The sequence below is a fragment of the Giraffa tippelskirchi genome, chromosome 3, assembly GCF_054371585.1.
Source record: "Giraffa tippelskirchi isolate mGirTip1 chromosome 3, T2T-mGirTip1v1.2.pri, whole genome shotgun sequence".
Taxonomy (NCBI): domain Eukaryota; kingdom Metazoa; phylum Chordata; class Mammalia; order Artiodactyla; family Giraffidae; genus Giraffa; species Giraffa tippelskirchi.
In genome coordinates, this window is record NC_137277.1 from 184338924 (window position 1) to 184363222 (window position 24299).

The following is a 24299-nucleotide window of genomic DNA, read 5'->3' on the forward strand; positions in this document are numbered from 1 at the left end:
TGCTGGCATATTGAGTGCAGCACTTTCACAGCATTATCTTTCAGGATTTGAAATAGCTCAACTGGAATTCCATCACCTCCACTAGCTTTGTTCGTAGTGATGCTTTCTAAGGCCCACTTGACTTCACATTCCAGGATGTCTGGCTCTAGGTGAGTGATCACACCATCATGATTATCTGGGTCGTGAAGATCTCTTTTGTACAGTTCTTCTGTGTATTCTTGCCACCTCTTCTTAATATTTTCTGCTTCTGTTAGGTCCATACCATTTCTGTCCTTTATCGAGCCCATCTTTGCATGAAATGTTCCCTTGGTATCTCTAATTTTCTTGAAGAGATCTCTAGTCTTTCCCAGAAGCCCCACTAAAGTCTTGCCTGAATTTCTTGTCTGGTCTCTAGTCAATTTCTATTGATTGGAGAAGGTCAAGAGCTCTGGTTGGTGTCATTTTTTCTACCTATGATAATACTGGCGTCCTGCTGCCTGTATAATTTGCTACTCTGTGCTTATCACTCAGGAGTCTTTGGAAGCCTTTCCCAAATCCTTAAATATTCTTCAAGGACACAATCTTGAATGGCTGTTGGATGTTTCAGACCTTTTGAGGTCTGAGCTGGTAAGAGCTGGACTGCACAGAGAACCTACCATAGGGCCTGTGGGATCTGGGAGGTTGGAAGTAGACCATCTCCATCTCTGCTGTGGCTGTCACGGTTCATGGAACATCCACTCTGTGCCTGGGCTCTGGGTGGCAGGCAACCCACCCCTCCATCCCCCATAACTCTCTGAAGAAAATTCCTTGGAGATAGAAGCTCTGGAAGGTGCAGAGAGGTGAACCTTTCCTTTTTGCTGAGGGGCAGACAGCTAGAAAATGGTGAACGATGATGTCTATTTCCAAGCCTCCTGCACTGATTTGCAACACCATTGCTGACAGTTGAAGGAGCTGTTGTACACACCAGGAAGAAGGAAATCGTAACATCTGAAGTGGTTGGCTGCTGCTGGGGCCACCCTGGGAGGGGAGAATTGGAAGCTTACTCAGTGTGTTACAGCCCCGGCTTCCCATCTGAGGACTCACGGCCTGGCCCATCTCCCTGCTCCACACGTTAGCTGTGAGGTTAGCTGGCTCGGGTCACAAGCTCAAGGCTGGCTCTCTCCTCAGGTTGGCAGAGGAGCCCCTGGTGGGAGACAGGGAGAAAGGGGACGAGAAGTTGGGGGGACCAGGCAGTGAAACATCTCTGCCTATGCTTCTCTCTGAAAGAGCCTTTGGTGGCTCATTAGCATGGAGTAGAGGATAATTAGTTGACTAATTATGAAGGGGGAAGTTTCCCCCCACAAGCTATCCAGTTACATCCAGGGACACAGAGTGTTGTCCTCTTCAAGACCTTTCCCGCTATTGTTCTTCTCCAGAGACTAGGGGTTTCTCGCCTGTATGATAAAGGCTCCTATCTGTGCCAATGGTGACACCATTTATCACCCTCAAAAACTGTGCCAAGAACACTGGGTGGGGGGGTTATTGTGCGCAGTAACGGCTATTACATGAATCGGCATTCCTTTCCAGCCACAGGCTTAAAAACTTCCTGGTTATAATTAGAACCATTTCTAAGTGTTCTGACACATTCAGGGGGGCTGCCCAGAGCTCGCTGAGCTGTGGGGAGCAGAGCCGGAAAGCTGGGTTCTAATCCCGCCCTTGGCTGCTGTGGCTGTTAGCTCTGCTTCATTGGGAACCTCGGGGTTGGGAGTCCTTGGACCATGAAAGAGAGAGTTGCTTCCTCGAAGGTCACTCCCCACCCTTACCCCCATCGCATCTTGATTTTCTTTCAGGGCTTCTCTCCCTTTCTGCTGGGGAGTCAGGGGTGATAAGTTTGGAGGGTTAATGCCAGCCTGACCCCATCAAATGTTTGGATTATGCTGTGGTGTGCTGTGCTGTGCTGAGTCACTCAGCAATGTCTAACTCTTTGTGACCCCATGGACTATAGCCCACCGGCTCCTCTGTGGTTTCAAGCATATTACATACATGGAATTATGCAGTATTCAGTCTTTTGGGATTGACTTGTTTCATGCATCATAGTTCTCTGGAGATTGATCCAAATTGTCCTGTGTGTCATTCGCTGGGTATACTACTGTGTATCAATAGTTCCTTTTTACTGGTGTGTAGTGTTCCAAGGTGGTGCAGTGGTAAAGAATCTGCCTGCCAATGCAGGAGATGCAAGAGAAACTGGGTTTGATCCCTGAGTGGGTAAGATCCTCTAGAGGAGGAAATGGCAGCCCACTCCAGTATTCTTGCCTGGAAAATTCCATGGACAGAGAAGCCTGGCGATCTGTACAGTCCATGGGGTTGCAAAGAGTTGGACACTATTGAGCATACACAGACATTATCAATAGTTCCTTTTTATCAGTGTGTGGTGTTCCCATGGTATGGATATACTGCAGTTTGTTGAACTGTTTACCTATTAAAGGACGAGCCTGGTGAGCTGCAGTCCATGGGGTCTCGAAGAGTAGGACACGACTGAGCGACTTCGCTTTCACTTTTCACTGTCATGCATTGGAGAAGGCAATGGCAACCCACTCCGGTGTTCTTGCCTGGAGAATCCCAGGGACGGGGGAGCCTGGTGGGCTGCCGTCTATGGGGTCGCACAGAGTCGGACACGACTGAAGCGACTTAGCAGCAGCAGCAGCAGCAGCAGCAGATTGTTTCCAGTTTTTGGCTGTTACCAGTAAAAATGTTATAATCATTCAGGTAGAGTTCTTTTGTGTGTGAGTGTAAGTTTTCATTTCTCTGGGATAAATGCGCAGAAGTGCAATTGTTGGGTCATATGATAATTGCATGTTCAGTTCTTAAAGAAACTGCCAAACTCTTTTCCACAATGGGTGCACCATTTTACATTCTTAACAGCAGTGTACAAGGGATTGTTTCTCTGCATCTTCATCGGCATCTGGTGTTGTCACTATTTTTTATTTTAGCTATTCTGGAAAGTGTGTAGTAATATCTGATTGTGGTTTGTAAGTTGCCTTTCCCTAATGTTTAATGATGTTGAAGATCTTTTCATGTGCTGATCGGCCATCTGTAGATCCTCTTTGGTGAAATCTCAAGCAGTTTTGATGGGCAGTGCTTGGTCACATACCAGGCCTCATCCATCCCTCTGCCCAAGAAAGTAGGCTCTCTCTCTCTCGACAGTTCTGCTTGTCAGTGAACACGTCCTGCTTAGGTCAAACTAATGCATTGGGAACATGCCCTGTGCCCATTTGTAGACCTTTTGTTATTTGTAGCCTCTACAGTAACTTAAACTAGGCGGTGTGATACAATGGCTTTATCTATCAGGAGTACCCTGGCTGGTGCTGGTGTCTCTGAGTGGGGCTGTGACGGAGCAGAAAGCGAGCAGAGAGGAGAGGCCCCCTCCCTCCTCTCCCAGCCTTGCAGACTCTCTTTACCCACTTCATGGCAGAGCCTGCTGGCAGAACCGATGCAGGCGGCTGAGTCCCCACCCGTATCACAGAACAGATAGAGAAGTGCAGGGTCTGAGTGAGAGATATTAGATCTGTGACTGGCCTCACAGCCAAGAACCCTGGCTCTGGAATCAGACATGCCGGGCTTGCAATTCTGGCTCTTTCCAGCTTTATAGTTTGGAGCGGTCACTTTACCTCACTGAGGCTCAGTTGTCTGAGAGGTGAAATGAGGATAAAATCCCACAATGAAGAACAGGGGCTTACATGAGAGAATGTACGTGAAGCAGTTAACATTGTGCCTGGTACATTATTGTTTAGTCCCCAAGTCATGTCTGACTCATTTGTGACCCCGTGGACTGTAGTCTGCCAGGTTCCTTGTCCAGGGGATTTCCCAGGCTAGAATACTGGAGAGGGTTACCATTTCCTTCTCCAGGGGATCTTCCCAACCCAGGGATCGAACCCCCATCTGCTGCATTGCAGGCGGGTTCTTTACCACTGAGCCACCTGGGAAGCCCCACCTGGTACCCAGAGTATCCAGTAGATAAAACTTTGTAACTCATACTCTTCTAATTGGCATACATGTAAGTGGTCCTTGGGATTGGAATAGGAGCCTATCACCGTGGATACAGTGGTGGCTAAGAGACCAGAGACTTGGCTATAGTTTCCACTCTGGTTGCTTGCCGTGTGACCTTGGACATATCACATACCCTCTCTGGGTCTCAGCTTCTTAAGCTGTGAAGTGAGAGGTTAAATGCTCCAAGGCACTTTTCTGGGAGATCAGACAAGGCCCCCTCTATCCAATGTACACAAGTTGTAATTGTAGCAAACCTTTATTTGCACTGAGGATGGAAAATAAACTCAAGGACATTTAGTGGGTGAGAAGCAAGACTAAGCGTACTCAGGGTTCACATGGTCAGAAGAAGGTCTGCTGGGAGTTCTTCTGGAGAAAAGCTCAAGATACTGATGAAGAAAAGGTGGGTAGGGAGGGAGAGACCCCTTCCCAATTTGGAATCTCAGCAGAGCCCACTCCTCTGGTCTGGCCCAGTGGGTCCCTAACCTGGCTGACCATTGTCATCATCCAGACAGGCTGTAAAAACGTACATTCCTGGGTTCCTCCTCAGAGACTTAGTTAATAGGTCCAGGAGCAGGACCTTGGACTGTCTCTAACAAATACTCCAGGGAGGTCTGCTGGAGGCTGTTTCACAGATCAGTGTTTGGGAACCTCACCCTGATTTGTAAAAGGCATTATCCCTTGTCACTGCAAGTGATGTCTCTCCCTGGCCTGTTTCCACAATCATATGGACATTAATAAGAACAGGTGATGTTTATTAAACACTTAGTATGTGCCAGGAGTTGTTCCAAGCATTTACACACTCACACACATCTATACAACCATCTGTGTAGTTGCGTTGTAGTAGTCTTTATGAGTATACACACACACATATCCCTTCTAACAGCCCCAGGGATGGGTAGGTGATATTAACAGCCCCATTTTACAGATGAAGTAAAGCGAGTAGTTAAGAGGCTAGGTAGGTGGCAGAGCTGCTGCAGCTGGGTCACAAGGTACCCATAAGATCAGGGCAGGGCCACAGCGCAGGTCCCGGCAGAGTGATCTGGGGGCTCAAGCAACATTTGTTCATAAATGTGGAGTCAGGAAAGACTGCGTGGAGGGGGTAGCCTTGGCTAGTTCCTGTGGTCCTCAGACGGGAGAACGCCTAACCTGTGATGACAGTCTGTTCGCCGCTGGCTTCCTTCCCTGTCTCTGAGACTTCTGCTTTATTGACGTGAGGTGTGTGCAGCCGGGGCCAGATGCTACCAGCAGACCCAGGGGACCAAGCGCCCCACTACGGGCCAGCAGTCACTTCCTCTGCTCTCTGATCACAAGGAGCCCATGTTCCCAGGGCTCTGCTGGGCTCCAGTTCTGAGACCAGGGATGAGCTAAATGTCACTCAGACCCCATCTGGGCTTGAGATGGGAGAAGCTGAAACGGGCTGACTTTGCTGCCGGCACGGTTTAGAGTTACACACAAGGGGCTTTCTGAGACGGGTTTGTGGGGGACAGGCTGGTGCTGTAGCAACCGTTTGGGCTCTGGGATTGGCCGGGCCCACAGTCAGGGCAAGGATCTGTGATCTCAGGCAAGTTACTCAACCCCTCTGTTCCCTTCTCCATCCTGGAGATAGAGATAATGACAGCAGCCCTTGGCTGCCTGGGTTGTGTGCCCTGAGCTGAGTCAGGGAGAGTAAAGCACCCTGCATGGGGCACAGCACATTAGAAGCACTTAATAAATGTCTGTTTTATTATTATTTAGAGACCAGTTAAGGCACATGCGATACTCATTTCTCATTATTTTCAGCCTCAAAAGTGGAAGCGGTGGGCCACGCTAGGGGAAATTAGCATTCGTGTCTTTTTTTAATCCACCAAATATTTATGAAGTGTCTACTGCTCAGGGCTCCCTGTGGAGATACAGCTGTGACAAGGTGACCACAGTCCTTGCTGGTTGGGAGCCACCAGCCTAGAGGGTGGGGTGCCACAGTGACGTGCCCTGGGCCGGGGTGGGTAGGCACAGGGAGTGTCCCAGGTGCTCGGAGTCTTTTTGGGGTGGGGATGGTCAATAGCTTCTCAGGACCTCCAGGAAGGATGGGAGCTGGGGAGCCAGGACCCTGGGTGGGATGTGGGGTGAGGGAATGGTGTTCCAGGCAAAGGGAACAGCCTTTGCAAAGGCTGAGAAGGGAAAGTGCCAGACATTCCAAGAACTGAAAGCAAGGAGGGAGATGAGGCTGGAAACACGTCAACAGGAGGACTGGAGGGAGAGACCAGCAAGCTGGCTGAGAAGTGGAGGGGCCCAGGCCAAAGCTCGCTGTGGCTCATGAGGCTCCCTGGCTGTATCTTCACCCTCAGCTGCCTGTGGGGCAAACAAGCACTTACCTGTACCCTGGCTTCCTTTGTGTGTGCTTAAGTCATTCTTGGTCATCTCGGGACTGCGTTTCTGTTCAAATTATCCTTGGCACCCTTCTCCCTGCCCCTCCCCTATTATTTAATTGAAAACCATTCATCCAATTAGCAACTGTCTGGATGGTTTTGGTGTGGTTTTGCCTGGAAGTACTGGGCTACATTGGGCGACATCTTGGATTTTTTTTCCCAGCTCCAAGAGTCTATCATTGGATTCCCACATTTGTCTTGGCCTGAGAATGTTCCAAGGCGGAGATCAGAGACCAGGAGTTTAGGAGCCTCTTGTCTCTGGGGCTGACCATTTCCGGCAGCACGGCTGAATCTTGGGCCTCTATCGCTGCCATTTCTCCATCCAGAAAGGGCCCATCTGACCTTTGAAGAAGGGCGCAGTGAATATGTGATGTGTATGGTGTTTAATTTTCTAGCTCCCTTCCTCAGACACTGAGGCTCCTCTCTTTCCTCTGCACAGCCCCTCAGTCTTTTCCCCCCTAATGTTCTTTTGCGTTTCTCTGCATCAATAAGGAGACGTGGCAGGAATCAGCAGGGATCTCCATGTTTACCTGGGTCCTCTGTGCTGTCCTCTTTTTGAGACTATCCTATTTGATCTTTTCTGAGTCTACATTAGGTGCCTTGGTTCTCAGAGTCAATATAAAGGCTGAACTCTGCAGGGCTGTCGAATAAAAAGGGCCTGGATTGTAGAATCAGGAGATGTGTTTGTGTCCTGGATCGCTCACATATCTGTGTCTCTTGAGAAACCATTTTCCCTCTCTTGAACTTCAGTTTCCTCATATGCATTAATACAATGGAAAACAAAAGGAATAATAATACAGAACATTCATTGTACTCACTTTCTTCCAGGCACCGTGATAAACCTTTTGCTCTCAGTAAGTCCTTGTAGTAAACCTGTTGGCATTATCATTCCATTTTACAGACACAGTAACTGAGGCTTAGAGAGTACCTGACTTGCCCGAGATCACAGATTGGCAGATACAGGACTTCAACCCAAGTCTATGCGGTGCCAAGACCCATATGATACTCTGCCTGGCGACTGTTTCAAGGATGAAGGGGTCACAAGTATTGAACCCACTTTGGCAAGTTTATAATGAAATGTCAGCTGAAAGGATTTGGAAGACTAGAAAAAGCAGTTCTGTCTTGAGTCTCTGGCACTACAGTACTCATGTCCTACAGCAGAGTGCAGTGTGGACAGACAGTAATGAAGTGTATGAATGAGAGACCAGAAGAAGGAAGCAGGGCGGTCTGCAAAGTGGTACCCTGTGGTTGTTTCACTGCAAGCTGTAGGGTTTGCCAGCCTTTGACATCATCTGTAATGCTGAAGCAGGGGTATTCTTGACAAGCTAATGCAACGGTTGGATTTATTCCATTTCAGGGTTAAACTAATGGCAATCGGTGAAAACATTTTCTGGAAATCAGATATTTGGATTGGTTCTACTCTGTAGGGTCTCGGGAAGGGGCGGGGGAAAAGGATAAGCAGTCACTGGAAAAGCACCGCAGCTGGTAGATCATTCTGTCCTGTGCTGCGGAGACCCTGCCCTCGGGTCAGGAAGGCAAGCGGATGTGACTAGGAGACACCAGAGAGAAGCTCTATTGAGTAAATAAGGCCATTGAGATCGAGTCATTTTTCTGACCACAATTCTCTTCCAAAATACTGTGGCTGTTTCTTAAACTGACAGATGCATGGAGCCTCATCCAGGCCACACTCTCTGGGGGCACCACAGGGCTATTGGAGCTGTCTCCGGCTCCACAGTTCCTCTCCTCTGTGGGAGGAGACGAGCCTTGCGGAACCTTCTTGAATGTGTCCTTTGGGCAGGAAATAGCTGCTCAGGAGGGGAGGACACCCAGCGTTAACTTGCTTGATCAGAGGACACAAGTAGCCACTTTCTGGGCGGAAGAAGGATAGGGGCAAGAGTCAGGACCCTTCCCTGATGCTCTCGCTTGGGGCTCAGGGTCCTCATCACTGAAGAGGGAAGGCTGGGCCCTGGTCCCCGAACTTCCTTTCCCCCAGGGGATTCCCCAGGGGATGACTGGTCAGATATTTGAGAACGTGGCCTGGGCTTTCTCTAGAGAAGATCAATTTTTGGGTTCCATTCATTGTATCCAGTGAACTTGATAAACCGATGGCTGGCTCTGATCCCCAGAGCACCAGTAATGTGTCAAGATCAGGGAGGGCAGGAAGCAGTAAGGAGCCCAGCATCTGACCTCGAGGTGACCTGGGGGCCAGTCCAGAACTGAAGGGCTTTGGAGACCAGGTAAGGGCTGGGGTACTTGGAGGATTTGGGTGAAGGCTTTTTTAGAGGAGGGGCTTCCCTGATGACTCAGCAATGCAGGAGTCATAGAAGACTTGGGTTCGAACCCTGGGTCGGGAGGATCCCCTGGAGGAGGAAATAGCAATCCACTCCAGTATTCTTGCCTGGAGAATCCCGTGGACAGAGGAGCCTTTCGGGCCACAGTCCATGGGTTCACAAAGGGCAGGACATGACTGAGCACGCATGCACATTTTTTAGAGGAGGCAAGACTTGGACTAGATCAGGAAAGATGGGCAGACATCAGAATCCCCCCAAACACTTTCTTTTAAAAATGTTCAAGCAAACAGGACTTCTTGTTTGTGTCCTCAGTAAAGGGTCCAAAAACAGTCAAAAAAAAAAAAAAGCAAGGTGAAACAGAGGTGTCAGGAGTTCTCCAAGGATGCCAAGACTGGCAAGACTGGCAGCTGTGGGTCCTGTTCTCCAGACCCCAGGGAAAGAAAGGGAGTCGGGCACTGGTGCTGACCCTTTAAGCAGTTTGCCAGCCCGGGGGTGGGGAGCACTGAAATCTTCCTCTGTAGCAGTAATGAGGTTCCAGGGTGCTGGATAGGCATTGGAAGAAACAGAAGAAACGCCAGTGGTACCAGGTGAGCAGGGACCAAACCTGGCTGCATCTCAGACTCAGTCTGGGAGCCTGAATCAGACGAGAGGACTGACTCCTTGGCAGACCTGAAGAATCAGCGCCTCTGGGGGTGGGAGCCTGGAATCTGCACTAGGTGGACCTCTCTTCTGGGCTGTTCACTGCGGGAAGCATTGGCCCAGACCTTCTGAATTTCCCCACCAGCCTTCCTGTCCCGGTGTGACCCTCAGACTGGGGCCTATGGCTGTGATGTTGTCGGAAACCTGGGCGGCCCCCCTCTCCCCACGTTTGTGTGAGGCCCCCCCCAACCCTCATCTCAGCAGCTCTGGCCCACAGGGCAGCCAGCCCCCTGGATCCTCCCCAAGCTCTTCTCTGAAGCAGGAAACACTTGGCATCTCCAGTGCTCCTTTATCCCAGTGGAGAGAGACCAGAACATGGATAAATGCAATTGTGAAAGCAATTTTTCTCAGACCAGGATCATAGAAGACAATTCCTCAGCATTCAAATATTATAATGAGTCCAAGTTCCACTTCAAAGCGGGCTAATTTAATAATAGGAAGAGCCGGGGCTACGAGGAATTCTAATTAGATTTCTTTCCACACTGCCCCTTGAGTTTTTTTCTGAAAAGCAGCCAGAGCTGCTTGATTGTGTTATGTTTGGGTCCAGCGTGAAGAAACTTGGAAGCCAAGCCTGGCTGGGGGAAGACCATTCATCTGACTGAAGCCTGACAATTCAGATCCTGTTCCCAGCAGGAGAGGGGTCTGGCTACCGTGAACGTCAAATAGGATTTGGGGTGGCAGGAGTGGCGGTAGGTGTGGGAGGGGACTTGGGGTAGCAGAGGGCTTCCCGTGCCAGCTTGATGAGATGGGAAGATGGGTGGGTTAGGAGAGTGAGATCTGGAGCGAGACTACTTTTTCCTTTCCCAGCAATGTGACCTAAGTCTGTGGTGTGACCTCTCTGCTCCTCAGTTTCCTCATCTGTGAAGTGGGGTTAATGATAGAGCCTACCGTATAAGGCGGATAGGAACACTGAATGTACTAGGACACATGTAGTGGCTAATATAGCACCTGGCACAGAGAACTGTTATTATTACTCTCTAATGTAAGGAAATTAAAAGATGGAAAAGGCTTCTCAAGGTCAGGGCTGACTTAATTTTGCATAAATCCACTGGGCTCAGAAGTCAGCTTGGAGGAAGTACCCAGGAGAAGGTCTATTTCTGCTATTGTTACAAGATCAAAGAGATCACAGTTCAAGTCTTGGTTTTGCCACTTAGCTGTGTGATCTTGGACGAGTTGCTTTACATCTCTGGGCTTCAGTGCCTTTGGCTGTAGAGGAATGATAGCAATGATGAACAAAGGGAGGTGTGACACTAAGGGAAGATGTGTGCTAGGAGCACCTAGTAGGGCCAGGCTCATACTGGGGCCATAATGAATATTATTACCCAAACCATCCATTCTGTAACACAAACCTTTTCACGTGTTTCACCTCTGGAATTTTGATGCCTCTTATGATTGTTGGTGTCTTACAGTTGCTGTTGTCTGGGCAAACACCGAAAGCTTCAGAGTCAAGACTTGCAGAATGGGAGCAAGAGGTGTGGTAGAAAAATCCAGGGGGAAGTTAGGAACACCATGGTTGGAGGAGAGGATTTGGCAAATCCTCCACGTTTGGCAGCATTGCCCACAAAGGGTCAAAAGTGAGCTAGTGCTGTTGAGGCCTCTGATGGACACTTGGAGGTTGGGGATTGGCCTTCAAACTTGGGGTTGAGGTGGGATGGACGGCGGGGATGTCCAGGATCCAAACTCCTAAGGATCCACTCCTGACCCAGGTGGGATGCCAGGCGATGTTTAGACAGGAAGTGGTTCTACAGGAAGCCCGGGCCTGGGAATTTTTTCGATCAAACAGCACTCAAGCTGTGTTGTTTTGCGTTTCACCTGGTGCCAATTCCGCACAGGATGTGAAGTGTGTTAGGGCTGGAAGGGCCTCTTTGGTTGCTTTGTGGAGGAGGAAACAGTGCGGTAACTGCTGTACATGGGTTTTTCCTCACTTCCCAGGTAAACTGTCGCATCCTGGGGAGAAGGAGGGACCTGCTTGCTCACCTTGGAGCCCTCTCAGGGCTTGAGCGAAGATGCCCTGGCTGCTGCAGACAGCCTTGACCTGCCGGAGACAACTGTAACCGTTTAACACACGTGGGGGATCTGAGGCTTTCTAGGAACTAGGCACTGTGCTGACTGCAAATACATTTTCTCTCTCCTTATTGTAGCAACAGCAATAATAGCTGTTGCTGGAGGGCTCACACGAGCCAGGCACAGCGCCAAGCCCTGGACAGTCTTCATTTCATTTGATGTCTGTAGCAGATGGGCTAAGATGAGGGCTTTTGCCCTCAGAGGACATGGACTCAGATCTTTGCTTCTTCCTTGTAACAATGGGAGTCACTTAACCTGTTCAAGCTTCCGTTTCTCCATCTGCCAGGTGGAGGTGATCCTAGTGTCTTGGGCTATTATAAAGATTAGAAATGCGTGCGCTGCTCCTCCATTGCATCTGGCATATTTAGTGGGTGTTCAACCAACTCTAGTAATTGTGTGAAAAGCAAACTTCCTGGCAGTCGGAAAAGTTAGGCATCACTGAAGATGAGGAAACAGAGGCCCAAAGAGTTAAATGACTTGCTTAGCATCACACGGTGACAGGTGGCTGGGCCGGAATTCAAAGCCGGGACCACCTGACGCCCACCCTTTACTCAGTGCTCTGATACTTCCTCAGCAGCCAGAGCTGCTGTCCTCCTCATGTGGCAGGCCCTGGGGAAGAGCCTGCAAGACAGTGTCCCCAGAGGTCCCAGGCAGAAAGTTTGCAACAGCTTGGCCATGTGGTGAAGGGTGTGGACTCTGCAGTCATCCTGCCAGACTGACACTCCCTGGCTGTGTGACTTTGGGCCAGTGACTTAACTTCTCTGGGCCTCTGTTTCCTTATTGGTAAAATGAGGATTAAATGCAATAAGAAATGTAAAGTGCTCAGCCTTGGGCCTCCTTGTGTGTCCAGAGCTCAGAGTTGGAGCTTCCCAGATACCACCTGTTGTTGTTTTTTACGGTTATTATTATCACCCTGGTGTGGTCACCCATTTGAAGGTGGGCCCTCCACCCTCCTCCCTGGGAGCCTTCAGAGCCAGAGAGTGGCCCAGCAGGACCTCTGGGGCCATGAGGCATAGCTATTTGAAGTAGGGTCCATTTCAGTCCTGTCCACTTCTCCAGCCAGGGAAGAGGTCCAGTCTGGCTGGTTGGCAGTCCCAGCTGCCCAAGTCAGGTTGGTGTTTCATGATAGTGGAGGTTGGATGCTGGCATCTGCATGCCTGGCAGGAGGATCCAGGCTCCTGATGCCCATCTGGTGACATTGTTTAAAGGACTCTATTCCTGGGGAATGCCTCTGCCATCCTCCAGCACTGACCATGAGCCGTATTGCTGGGCTGCAGCCTTCAGGCTCTCCACGGATTCCATTCTCCGGGGAGGAAGAGGTGAAGGATTTCCAAACCGGGACAGAACCCAGAGTGGCTGGAGCAGACCAGTGCCTCTATACTCAGAGCCTGAAGACATCAGGCAGCAAATGAGAAACATTTGGAGGGTCTCTGCCTGATTTCTCTGAGCTTGAGGCTCAAGAACATATCTTCCCTACTTTAACTCTCCTCTCTTATTGTTCTAGACATAAAGAAAATTTAGATAATCCAGGTTAGCCCAAAGAAGAAAATGAAAGTTCTCCACAAAGTCACAGTTTGAGGCTGATGCTTGCTAATGTTTCGGTGCCTATCCTTTCTGTTTTGTTTCTATGGGCAGGTACACAAGTAGACTTTTCAAAACAATCCTGGGAAATTGAATCTCTGTCTATGTAAAGTGCTTAGAATGGTACCCAACACATGGTAAGTGTTTGACAAGTATAAACTATTATCACTATTTCCATTTTATAGCCTGATTTTTCTCAAATAGAATTTCAGTTCATGAGAATGGAAACCTTGTATGCCTTCTTCATTTCAATGAGCTAGGGTTTACCACATAATAGGTGCTCAGTAAACATGTTTTGAATAAACAGATGAATAGACATTTCTTCACCTCATTAGATTTTCATCTGTGGTTAATACATTTTGTTGTTGTCGTTTAGTAGCTAAGTTGTGTCTGACTCTTGAGACTCCATGGACTGTAGCCTGCCAGGCTCCTCTGTCCATGGGATTTCCCAGGGCAAGAATACTGGGGTGGGCTGCCATTTCCTCCTCCAGGGGATCTTCCTGACCCAGGGATTGAACCCGTGTCTTCTGCATTGGCAGCTGAACTCTTTACCACAGAGCTACCAAGGAAGCCCACCCTGTTACATTTAATAGCAGCATGATAATGCATTGCTGAATTTGTTTCTAAACTTGTGCCTGGTGCTTGTTTTAAAAAGTCACTGCCAACCTCCTAACTCTCCACCTCAATGAGTGTCCTCTCCTAGACTTCATTCCTATCTGCAAGAGACGGGGGATTTTGGGTTCCCTGGAGCCTGGGGACCCAATATCCCCTCAGAGAAGCCAGAATCAGCCTGTGGGCTGCCAGCACCCTCCTGGGCTCACAAAACCGCCAATCATCGACTTAAACCGTCTAGGTAGTGCGCAGACGAGTAAAACCCCAACTCCTGCATTTTTGATGAAGTTGACATTATACAAATGCTCAGGGCTTACTTGGTCAGACCTGGCAGTGAGGGGCTGAATCAATAATGAAACAGTGGGAGGAATAAAACATTAAACAGGGAGTTCTGCAAGGCAAGCAGCTGGGGGGGAGGTGGCGGTTTCAAGTCAGGTGACCCAGCATGGGCCGTGGCCAATGGTCCCTTTTCCTTGGCTGCTGGGTAGGGAGATGGCGTGGCACACAGATTATCCTTGATTCCTACAAGTGTGGTAGGTGCCATGTGGATTCCTGGGAAGACCTCTAGACCAGAAGTCCGGACACAAGGAGATAGGATTCATTTTGTGGGCCCAGGCAGATGGTTTTTGCCCAGCTGCCTCAGTTGGGAGAATAGATTCTTGATGAGGATACCTGTGTCCCACGTGTGAGAGTCAATGCACTCAGCATGAACTTGGGGATGGGATGGTCCAGATATATAGCCTGTTAAGAGCCACAAAAGCAGGACTCAGGAAATCCATCACTTGGATCTGTTCTAGCTCATTTTCAAGCTTCTCTCTATTCCAAGATTCTTGTCCCTGGGGTCACTGAGAAAAGCCTTCTTCTGGCTTCTGTTCCATCCACAGGATATTTGAAGATAATGCTGTGTAGCAAAGGGGACTCCAAGTCCCAGGCTTCATCTTTCTCCCCTAGGTCACATCGTTGGCTCTTACCACAGGACCCTGAAATTTGGGACAGGAATCTGCCTGCTCCCCAAAGAGGGGTGGGAAAGGGAGGAGAGAGGAGCCGAATGGGTTGAAGTGAACCGTGGGTGAAGCCACCAGGTGGGAGGTGTCTCTGCATTTACTCCATCACATCCCTCCTTGGCCTGCTTATTTGCTTTCCAGAACCTGAATCCTCGAAGCCTGGTCTGTGGCCCTGTGGCATTGGCAATGGCTGAATGTTGTTGGAAATGTAACACCTTGGCTCCACACACACCTACTCAAGCTGAATCACATTTCAACTTGAAGGGTCAAGGGGGAGAGGACACCCCTGGGGGCGGGGGTGGGGTGGGTGGAGGGAGCGCTGCTCTCAGAGCAGATGCTGGTTTCACTGGAGGTGATACCTGGGAAACGCCTTTCCTCTGGGGTGGTTTATCTCTGTTTCTTCTTGAAACCAGTTTGAGTCAAATGACACTTTCATCTGTTGGTTTAAAGGCTTTTGAAAGGACTTCCCCACTCTACTTTTTCTGTTGTGAGAGTAAAAACAAGACATTCAACAAACATTCACTGAGTGCCTTTTACGGGCCAAAACCTGGGCCTGGGCCTGACGGTTGGAGGAGGGGATCCTAGGTTCGTGTATGATCAATCAGGAAACACCTGAGGATGCTGACCGCAGCCAGGTCAATCCCCACACACAGCTCCAACTACAGGAACAGCCTCTTCAGACATCTGGCTTACCTCTCGTACCTGCATTCACAGTGGATCGGAATCATAGCAGAATCGCCTGGGGGATTTTTCTCAAAATATGATCCCCCTCAGCATGACTGCCTCAGTAAGGCTGAATCAAAAAAAGCTTCCCTGGTCATTCTGATTCTCAGTTTCGACCTGCTAAGATCTACAGCTCTGTAAGGTGTTCCAATGATTTCCTGTCCTTCAGGGGCTGAGATGGCTTGTCTGTCATGATCAAAGCATCATTGGCCATCAAAGCTCATTCCTTGGGGGTGGGGAGATGGCTAACTGTGCACTGACATGCACTCCCTTTTTCCTGGGAACGTAGCTGGACCACAAGTACCATTCTCCTTTGGAGTTGAGAGATCAAGTGACTATATTCTAGCTAATAGAAAGTGATACACGCCTCTTGGGGGCTGAGCCTGGAGAGAGAGGTTGGGTCTTCTCTCTGACCTCTCTACAGCTAGCTGGGACCTCAACCACGCAGATCACAAGCTCCCAAAGGATGGCAGAGCCACAAGATGGAAGGAACCTGGGTCCCTGAATCACCACATAGAGCTGAAATACTTGCCAACTGTCAACATTAACCTCAGATATGAATGAGAGACAGAAATATACTTTTTTTCTTAAAGTCACTGAACTTGGGGGTTTATTTATGTAATGGCAGTATACCTTGCCCTAACTAATTCTTCCCTCTCTGCCCCACTTATTTTGTCCCAACGCATTTTAAGCTCAATGTTCAGAATTTCAGATTTAGCCTGTACTACTGCACTAATAGCTTCCCTGATAGCTCAGTTGGTAAAGAATCCACCTGCAATGTGGGAGACCTGGGTTTGATCCCTGAATTGGAAAGATCTCCTCGAGAAGGGCATGGCTACCCACTCAAGTATTCTTGCCTGGAGAATCCCATGGACAGAAGGGCCTGGTGGGCCATAGTCCATAGGGTCACAAAGAGTTGGACATGACTGAGTGACTAACCCAACACGTATAGGGCTTTTGCTCAGTGCAGCCTAAACTTCAGTATGTAGTCAAGTTCTTTTGCACCTGATTTTAATTTGTTTACTTTGGTTTATTTTATGAACAGTTCTATTTGTAAGGACTGATAGTTATAAGCTTTTATTTTCCCTTACAGATCTTCCAAAGAATAGAGAAATTGTAATTATTATTAAAAGACGCTTACTCCTTGGAAGGAAGGTTATGGCCAACCTAGATAGCATGTTTAAAAGCAGAGACATTACTTTGCCAACAAAAGTCCGTCTAGTCAAGGCTATGGTTTTTCCAGTGGTCATGTATGGTTGTGAGAGTTGGACGGTGAAGAAAGCTGAGCGCCGAAGAATTGATGCTTTTGAACTGTGGTGTTGGAGAAGACTCTTGAGAGTCCCTTGGACTGCAAGGAGATCCAATCAATCCATCCTAAAGGAGATCAATCCTGGGTGTCCATTGGAAGGTCTGATGTTGAAGCTGAAACTCCAATACTTTGACCACCCCATGCGAAGGGCTGACTCACTGGAAAAGACCCTAATGCTGGGTAGGATTGGGGGCGGGAGGAGAAGGGGACGATAGAGGATGAGATGGTTGGATGGCATCACCGACTCGATGGACATGGGTTTGGGTAGACTCCGGGAGTTGGTGATGGACAGAGAGGCCTGGCGTGCTGCAATTCATGGGGTTGCAAAGAGTCGGACACGATTGAGCGACTGAACTAAACTGAATTATTATTTTATAGGGAAAAATATTACTCTATCTTGCAATTACCCCATGGGTCCATTGGACACTTTTGTAAATCTAAGACAGATTTGGGATTTTAGTGATCTTATTTTTCCTGTCTCTTGAAACACTTCTTTATTTCCTCATCCTAGAAATCATTTCGTCATTACTTGCCAACTATTCTCAACTACACTACAAGACTGAAATGATAACAAAAGGGAGCAATGGTGGATTATTTAGAAGAATGATGTGACACGGGTCAGGACTGTCATGTCATCTACAGTTTTCTTACTGTACTGCTATGGCAGGCAGTATATGTGCAGGCCTGCTAAGTTGCTTCAGTGGTGTCTGACTCTTTGTGACACTATGAACTGTAGCCCGCCAGGCTCTTCTGTCCTTGGGATTCTCCAGGCAAGAATACTGGAGTGGGTTGCCATGCCCTCCTCCAGGGATCTTCCCAACCCAGGGATCGAACCCATGTCTCATGTCTCCTACGTTGGCAAGCGTGTTCTTTACCACTAGCACCACCTGGAAGTTAATGGGCCCTCAAAGATGCCCACATCCTGACCCCTGGAACTTGTGAATACATGACCTTGTGCAGCAAAAGAGACTGAAGATGGGATTAAGTTAAGGACCTTGAGATGGGAGATGATTCCGGATTATCTGGGTGGCTCAAATAATCACAATGGTCCCTAAAGGAGTCAAAGAAAAAGATGTGACTCTGAAAACGGAGCAGCATGAGAGAGATACAGCATTGCTGGCTTTGGAGACAGAGGAAGGCACTGAGAGCTGAGCAATGTGTCTGAAAGAGACAAGGAAACGATTCTCCCATGGAGCCTCCAGAAGGAGCACAGCCCTCACTGACATCTTGATTTCAGCCACCTCCAGAGCTAGATTCTAATATGTTGGTGTGGTTTTAGGTCACCAGCTTCATGGTGATATTTACCAACTGCAGTAGGAAACTAAGACAGTTGCCCCAAGTATTGCATTGCATTGTCAGGAGATATGAAGAGAAATCTGGAGACACCAGTTTATAGGCTGACTTCTGCTTTCATTGAACACAACTGAGAAATGAGAATGTTTTCCTTTTCATCCCCAATGACAAAGAGAAGAAAATGGACAGAGGAAAGCGTTTTGAAATAATTGGTTTATCCAGAAGATGAATGCAGAGAGCCAGATAGCATCACTTTAGACTCACGTTACTGAGGATGGTGAAACTGATCACGTAAGTGAAATCTCAGATCATCAGTCTTCAGATGATGATGTCTTAGATGAATTTTCTCAAACTCAAGAATCAAAGGTTAAGCCATGTATTTCTAGGGAAAAAAGAAAATACGGAATCCTCATCTAGTCACTCACTCAACCAGCAGGACAAGAATCCAGACCATCCTCTTTTACTACAGGATGTATCACACTATTTTCATCCTTTGTGATGTTTGTGCACCAACATCTACTTGATATAGTTCAGAAGCGGACAAAAGCTAAGGCAGGTGTCAACAGAAGGTCATTGGGAGGAAATACTTGGAGTATAAATTTTAAAAAACTAGATTCTCATTCTGGTTGGAGATTAGAAATATAAAAATGCAATTCTTTTGCATTTATGGAGTGAAGAAGGTGTCCATCTTCAGCAAAATTAAGAGCCATCAAAGGTTTTAAAAATTTCAAGTACCGCATTTTGGATTTCCAAGTGTAAGAAGAGAAATCAGAAATGATGAGACTCTAGAATCCAGTGAAGATGTACTTTGAATCTGAAATCAGTATTTACCCAAATGTGTGTGTTCCTATTCATGCGTGAAAGCTGATGACCGTTAGTGAGATGTTAGTTACGTTTGGAGGATGTTGCCCATATCGGATACCTTCAAAACCAGGAAAACATGGAATAAAAATTCTAAGTTTAAATTCTTATTCGAATATCTAATAGAGCTGTTCTTCACTCTCCCTTTATTCTTATTTCTGTAAAATTTTTCAAAAAAGGACTTAAAATATTTTAAAGTGGTTCATGAAGTCTAGATGGTAAATGATAATGACTACTTTTCTGCATGCACTAAATGAAACAATCTTTCTCTCCATTCTTCTTTTTGTCATAATCATGCCACCGAGACCAGGGGGCTGTTTGAGCCAAGGTACTATGAGGTGTGCTGTTAAGACACGCCTCACCGAGCCTCTTCAAAGACAAGACTTGATAGAACATTTATGTGTGGAATTGTCTCCCAGGCTTGGGACAAACCCTGCAGAGCCCTCTCTATCAACTGCCATCAGCTGAAAAGCTAGTTATGTAGGGCCCAGTCTCTCAGATAATATAGAAAGGCAAGGGCAGAAGCAAATCTGGGCTTTCTTCTCTCTTTCTCTATTTCTTTATTTACTTCATCCATCCATCCATCTATTTGAACATGCCTTCCGAAAGATTTGTCTGGGTCTTACCACTGTGCTTGATCAGAGGAGTGGTTCTCAAAGTGTGGTCTTTGGGCCTCTGGGGGGCCTCTGAGACCCTTACAGAAGGTCTGTGAAATGGGCCTCCTAACATGAATTGAGGCAGTGGTACCCAATGTACTAGGGTCATTAAATTCTTCATGGTGATGCACTCACAGTAAAAATGAAACAAAGTTAGTTTTGTTAAATCTTCATCTTTGAGTACACATCTCTTTCGTATTCTGTGTGAGGAAATGGGGAGACACATACAGAACTCTGCGTACGGAAGTCTGATGGTTGCCTTGACAACAAACACTGGTGGATTATTTGGGTGGTGTGTGAAACTAGATGCTTCTTTCATGGATCACTGTGTTTGTTTGAAAGACTGATTGACAAACCACCGTTATGCGGACTTGGGTATCTGGTAGATCTTTCCTTGAATACGAGTCCAAAGAGTCTGTTACTTCAAGGAAAATAATGGACAATATTTGTTGTCAATGATAAAATTTGACCTTTCAAGTGAAAAATTAGAATTTTGAAAAGCTTGTATCTGCCACTGTGAGCTTGACAGCTTCTCAAGACCTGCAGACTTCTCTGACGAAATCTGTGGTGGTATTAACAAATGTGATTTTTGGTATAGTATAATGAAATGTGTAAACATTTGGAAGATCTGCATAATTCAAGAAACCATTGTTTTCAAAGTGACTAGAGTATGACGCTTTCATTTTCCAGGGCTGCCTTAACAAAGTACCGCTAACTGGTACCGTGCCTTAAACAACAGCATTTTGTTTTCTTCTAGTTCTAGAGGCTAGAAGTCCAAGATCAAAGTATTGGCAGTGTTGGTTCCTCTCAAGGGCTGTGGCAAGAAAGTGTTTCATGTTTCTCTCCTAGCTTCTGGAGGTTTGCTGACGGTCTTTGGTATTCCTTGGCTTATAGATGCATCACCTGATCTCTGCTGTTATCTTCATTTGGCAACCTCCCTGTATGTGTCTGTGCCCAAATTTCCTCTTTTTATAAGGGTACTAGGCATTTTGGATTAGGGTCTTCCCTACCTCAGTATGACCTCATCTTATCTAATAATATCTTCAATGATTCTTGCCACTTTCTGAGGCCCTGGGGGTTTAGGACTTTGACATACGGATTGGGTGTCAAAGGAGGAGTGGATTCAATTCAGCCCATACACATGAGGCACTTGATGTCATAAAATCATGCACGGTTAAAATATTCATTCAAAGTTCAAGACAGATCAAAGTATTTAAAAATACAATGTAAAAAAATTCATGGATGTGGTTTCAGATTCCACATTGTAACTAACCTTTATAAAACTGCTATTGTTGAGTTTTGGTGTAGTAACAAAGAAGAATATGCATAGCTATCTGAAAAGGCTTTTAAAACACTCTCGCCCTTTCCAACTACATATTGTGTGAGGCCAGATTTTCTTCATACACTTCAACAAAAACAACATATTGAAACAGATTGAATGCAGAAACAGATGTGGAAATCCAGCTGTCTTCAATTCAGCCTGACATTAAAGAAATTTACAAAATAAAGCAATACATTCTTTCATTAATATTTTTGTTTTGAAAAAATACAGTTATTTAAAAAATTCATTAGTTCAAACAAATAATGGGTTTATCATCAGTACTCAAATGAATTAGTAAATGTTTAAAATTTTCTGTTTTAATTTCTATTATGGTAAATATCTATAGCATGATCTCTCCCCTGGTATTACTGACGTTGGTTTGATAATTCTTTGTCATTGGGGCTGTCCTATGCACTGTAAGATATTAGCAGCATCTCTGATCTTTACCAACTGGATGCCAGTATCGCTCTCTGCTCTTCTGCTACTTTCTGGAAGTTGTGACAACCAAAAATATCTTCAGACATAGCCAAATGGCCCCCAGTGGAGAACCTCTGATCTATAGATATAGCCAGTATAAACCAAAGCTCTTTGGGGTCCTCAATAATTGTTAAGAGTGAAAAAGGATCCTGCAACTAGAAAGTTTGAATGCTATTGATGTAGCGGGCAAATCATTCATGGCACTTGCCCTCGTGGAACTTAGGGTTTAATGGAGACAAACATGAACCAAACAGCAGCAAAATTGCAACCTTGGCCAAGTGTGTTTGAATATGATGCATACGATGCCGCAAGACCTCCTCGTCCTCTCTACTTGAAGGAGCTGCCGTGAGTTAAGAGGAAATCCAGGGAAGTCTGGAGTCCTGATTGCCATCAGAAAGAAGCTTCCAGAAGGACTGGGAGGTCAACAGTGTTAAGTGATGCTGAGAGTTTGAGTAACATGAGAAAAGCTTCATTAATCAGTCCTCGGTGATAGACATTTTACTATTGTTGTGTTTACTAAAATAATTTTGGCTGAAAACAATAGAAACTGACATCTTTTTTAAAGGGAAAAAATGGTAATTTAATGGGTACTGAAATAGCTGATAGATTCAAAAGAAGTGTCAAGTTGGGCAGGGAAGTTGGCCAGGATATCTTAGCACTAAGGGGCCATTCATTAACCTACTTTCAGGCTCTATTTAGACTATTCGAGTACTATTAGGCAAGGAGTCTAAGCTGAGTGGGGGTTTTTGGAAGTCAAGAGATAAATGGGGAGGGAGGTGGGAGGGGGGTTCTGGAAGGGGAAAACATGTACACCCATGGTGGATTCATGTCAATGTATGGCAAAACAAATACAATATTGTAAAGTTAAAAAATAGATAAATAAACTAATTAGAAAAAAATGAAAAAAAAAAAGAGATAAATGGAGTTTGGACCCATCTCACATTAGTCTTCGCGGACCTACTCTGAAGTTATCCACTGGTCCCTGGGTGTATTCCTGGGAAAGATATGCTTGGAAGCTGGATGAACCCTTACATTGTTTCCCAGGCTTGTGGAGGTAAAAGCCAATATGGTAAGAGATGAAAAGTGGAAGCCCTTGAAACTCTCTCCTACTGCCACTCCTGGCCAAGATGGTAAATCAAAAGCAATAGTGTATTTGAGGAGAAATTGCAGGGATTAGTGCCCCCAACAAAGACTTGAAGGGTGCATGAGTGGTGATCCACATCGCATCCCTATCCAACCCACCTATCTAGCTTGAGTGGATATGGCACACAGTAAACGTACCAAGTGGGTACCCCAATCCCAGCTGTTGTGCTGGGTGTGATATACTTACTGGAGCAGATGAACAGAAACTCTGGAACTCAGTCTGTGACTATTAACCTAGTGAATGCATTTTTCTCAGTTCCCATCAGTAGAAGAGGGCAAATACTGTTTGCTTTCACATGGCAGGGACAGTAGTATGCATTTATTGTTTTGCACCAGGGCTACATTCACTCTCCTGATTTCTGATATGATATAGTCCTTAGGGATTTTGATAGTCTTGATACTCTGCAGAATATTTTATTGGTTCACTATATTGATGATATCATGATAATGGACCTGGTGAGCAGGAAGTAGATACCAAGACACCCTCAAAAGACCCATATGTTCCATAAGGATAGAGGTTATAAACTCCACAAAGGTTCAGAGGCCTGTCATAAAATTGGTGAAGTTTGTAGGGATACAGTGGTCTGGGGAGTGCGAGTATGTCTTCTCTAAAATAAAGGACAAATTGTTGTGTCTTACACAACTCACTCCTAAGAAATAGACCTAATGCCTGGTGAGCCCTTCTGGATTTTGGAGGCACTGCTTACACACTAGCTAAAACTGCCCTGACTCATTTATTAGATGACTTGGAGGCTGCCAATTTTGAGTGGGTCAAGGGCAAGAGAGACCTCTGCAATGAGTCCAGACTGAGATGCAAGCAGTGTCTGCTTATTCATTCTGCACAGTGCCTAGGGCCCACAATACATTTAAGGGCCCATAAAACATTTTACTTTAGCTTATTTTAAAAGCAAAAGGAAAAATGAATCTAATGATCATGAATTCAGCCTAGATTATATCCATCTTTATACCAACAGAGTTGTAAAATACACTTTTTAAATATATTTTTTTTTTGATGAAAGAAAGGACCCACAGGGACTTCCTTGGCGGTCCAGTGGTTAAGACTTTGCCTTCCAACGCAGGGGGTAAAGATTTGAGCCCAGGTTAGGGAGCTTAGATCCCACATGCCTTGCGGACAAAAGACCAACACATAAAGCAAGCAATATTGTAACAAAAATGTAATAAAGAATTTAAACAAAGAGAGGACCCACAGAGCAAACATGCCTGGCCCCCATGAAAGCCATAGAGCCGCTCTGGGTGCTACTCTACCTTTGGGATCCAGTTGATTTGATGGTGTTAGAAGTACCTGTGGGCTTCCCTGGTGGCTCAGATGGTAAAGCATCTGACTTCCATGCAGGAGACCCAGGTTCAATCCCTTGGTTGGGAAGATCCCCTTGCCTGAGAATTCTATGGGCAGAGGAGCCAAATACCTATGGCAGATCAGGGCACCATTAGAGTATCAGGTCAGTCTTATTAGGACAGTCAGAGCGTGGGGACCCTAAGGTTCTGTGTCAAGGCCACGCCCTCTTTGGCAGAGAGCTACTCTTCATTTGAAAAGCAGCTCCAAGCAGATTGAATGTTTAACGGTGGGACACAAGTGCCTATGCGGCCAGAGCTGCCTGACCACTGTGAGCTTGCATCTTGTCAGAGGCTCCAAGCCAGAAGGCTAGTTCTAATGCTTCAGTTTGGATGATGGAGATGGCTAATTTGGGATTGAGGCCAAGTGAGTCCAGGAGACACAAATCAAGAACAGATAGAGAAGAACCCCACATAACTACCTTCTTCAAACTGACACCCCTTTCATAGTTCACACGTGTCCTTGGTGGGGGTTCTTTAAGACTGATCAAAGGAAGAACTT

General features: G+C 46.6%; 2 long non-coding RNA genes across 2 annotated transcripts in view; one reads left to right on the forward strand and one right to left on the reverse strand.

The window, feature by feature from the left end:
- The window catches only part of LOC145543827 (uncharacterized), a 29284-nt gene extending 21474 nt beyond the window's left edge, over window positions 1-7810 (forward strand). The window contains exon 8 of the long non-coding RNA XR_014081080.1: window positions 7312-7810. This is a non-coding gene — a long non-coding RNA (uncharacterized LOC145543827). The remainder of the gene's footprint in view (window positions 1-7311) is intronic.
- Window positions 7811-18183: 10373 nt separating this feature from the next.
- LOC145543828 (uncharacterized) lies at window positions 18184-19705 on the reverse strand. The gene is made up of 2 exons (XR_014081082.1): window positions 19474-19705; window positions 18184-18368 (listed from the first exon to the last, which is right to left on the reverse strand). It is a non-coding gene; the product is annotated as an uncharacterized LOC145543828 (long non-coding RNA).
- Between the last annotated feature and the right edge of the window lie 4594 nt (window positions 19706-24299).